Genomic DNA, 2951 nt, shown 5'->3' with positions numbered 1-2951 from the left:
AGAAATGAATAAAAACAGTTTCTTTGTGACTAGGATCAAATTTAATTGACAGTGTAGAAAGCTTTATGTCTCCCATATTTTAGGACGTGTCATATAATTCTGGTTCCCGTGGTATCGTTCTTCGTAGCACGAGACAGAAAGCAGTAAAGAGAATTCTCCGGGATTATGACATTAAAAATATAAATAAATACCCCATTGTGTACCCCTTCTGCTTAACACCAAAAAATGCAAAACTTCGTAAAAGGTTTATAAATCTTGAAAATTGACACGGGTTAATTTTCCAAAACAAGCTTTTCACGCAGAAGCACTTAATCTTTGACTTTGACCTCCTATAATGGCTATTAGAAAAACAGTCCAAATAGCTGTCTTTGAATAGCCCCTGGTCACATACTTAACAAGTTTAATGCCTGATTTGACCAGCCAGATGCTGACATCAATGAGCATACTCAGTAGTGTTAGGTAATATATTAACATCAGTACTCAGTAGTGTTAGGTAATGTATTAATATCGTTAAAAATGGTCAATACTTAGCAAGCACTGAAAAAATCACCTTGTAAACAAAATTTGTCCTAATATTTCATAAAAAAGAACTAATCTTTACTCGTGTATTTCATAACATTTTTAAATACTCGGAATACGTGTATTAAGTAAGTATTAAGAACATTTCAATAATCTATACGAACATGAAGCCGATGAGATCAGGAAATTCACACTTTTCTCGTGTAAAACGTTATCGAGATACAAGTATGTTCTGATGGGTTATTACGACTGAAAGATGGGCCTATATAATGGTGGAAAGAATTATAATTTCAATCAGAACAAAAAGTCCAGAACGTTACCAGAAAAGTGTGCTAGAGCCAGATGTCATGAAGTAAGTCCTATTGATGTAATCAACTTGGAAGAAAAAAAATTATAAAAAAAAGAACCACAGCTTTATTAATGTGCTAAAGCCAGATGTCATGAAGTAAGTCCTATTGATGTAACCAACTTGGAAGAATAAATTATAAAAAAAAGAACCACAGCTTTATTAATGTGCTAAAGCCAGATGTCTTTCTTTCACTCTTGTATAACCATGATATAAAAAAATACTGGGAGAAGGTTCTAAGGCCTCTTCTTGGAAGACATCTTCCTTTTATCTTGAAGAAGACATGATATCTAATATTAAAAGTGGATCACAAAAACATCCTCTAAGAAGAAGGTTCTAAGGCCTCTTCTTGGAAGACATCTTCCTTTTATCTTGAAGAAGACATGATATCTAATATTAAAAGTGGATCACAAAAACATCCTCTAAGAAGAAGGTTCTAAGGCCTCTTCTTGGAAGACATCTTCCTTTTATCTTAAAGAAGACATGATATTGTTACGTCTCCGTTCGTTAGTTGATTTTCCGTAACTTCGTTCCGACGAAACTTTAGCGACACAAGTCCTTTCTTAATAAAACTGGTTTATTCTTTCCGAATATAACTTTACCGATACACTTATTTTGAACAGTCGCTCTATAACAAACGCTATAACAACGAACTTCAACAATACTTTCTGACTGCAGTTCAATTACTCACTACCTACACACATTGTTCCGTCACGTTGTGAGCGTCTTATATATATACCAGACAAACATATATCTAGTAAATGCTAGGGCATTCACGAAGGAACAGGATATTTCTAGAAAATTGGTGGCGTGACACTAGTCACGTGACCTCGCTGACGCAACAATATCTAACTTTAAAAGTAGATCACAAAAACATCCTCTAAGAAGAAGGTTCTAAGGCCTCTTTCTTTTAGTTTTATCTTGACGAAGACACGGTAACTTGTAAACGTACGTTAAAGAAAGCCCTCCTACCATACATCAAAATCAAATGTGATTTTTATCCACGACAGAAGACCAAACTAGTTAATTTTATCCACGACAGAAGACCAAACTAGTTAATTTTATCCACGACAGAAGACCAAACTAGTTAAATATAAACTCACTTATTTACGGGTTAAAAAAAAAGACTGAGGAGGATGCAAGTAAAAAAAAAAGAAAGTTGTATCAGAATCAGTACTCGGGGGCACAGACAGAGAGACTGGCAAATAAATGGTGGTGACATCTAGCGTTAACACTTCTGTGAAAGTAAAATTATCTGTATTTATCTTATCCACCACCCTAAGGTAAGCTTTTCCCCCACTCTCGGAGGGGAGGGGGTGGAGTTAAAAATAGAATACCTTTAACTAGCTGGCAGTGTATACTTCCGAAAATAGCTACTTAATGCTACACAGTGGTGCGATCTATTTACTCTACTTCATATTCGATTTAAGTGTGAGAGCTCTAAACTGCAAAGCGCACCCTGGTGGCTCGGCGGTAACTACGAGGGTTTATAATGCTAAAACAAATCGGGTTTCGATACTCCTGGCGAGATGAGAAAAATAGTTCATTATATAGCTTTGTTGTTAATAAAAAGTAAAAATTGAAACCTAGAGGGCCAACATTCATATATTCATACGTTCGTTTACTACAGAGGTGCTGTAATCGGTCTTAGATACATTCAAATGTAGTTAGTTGTAACAAACTAAATGGTTATAAGTTGTCTTTTAGTGGAAACTACACAATGGGCTACCTGTACTCTGTTCACTGCGAGGAATACACAATGGGCTACCTGCACTCTGTTCACTGCGAGGAATACACAATGGGCTACCTGCACTCTCTTCACTGCGAGGAATACACAATGGGCTACCTGCACTCTGTTCACTGAGAGGAATACACAATGGGCTACCTGCACTCTGTTCACTGAGAGGAATACACAATGGGCTACCTGCACTCTGTTCACTGAGAGGAATACACAATGGGCTACCTGCACTCTGTTCACTGAGAGGAATACACAATGGGCTACCTGCACTCTGTTCACTGAGAGGAATACACAATGGGCTACCTGCACTCTGTTCACTGAGAGGAATACACAATGGGCTACCTGCAC

Source organism: Limulus polyphemus, unplaced genomic scaffold (genome assembly GCF_000517525.1).
Source record: "Limulus polyphemus unplaced genomic scaffold, Limulus_polyphemus-2.1.2 Scaffold8995, whole genome shotgun sequence".
In the NCBI taxonomy this organism is placed as follows: Eukaryota; Metazoa; Arthropoda; class Merostomata; order Xiphosura; family Limulidae; genus Limulus; species Limulus polyphemus.
Note: the sequence above shows the minus strand (reverse complement) of the source record.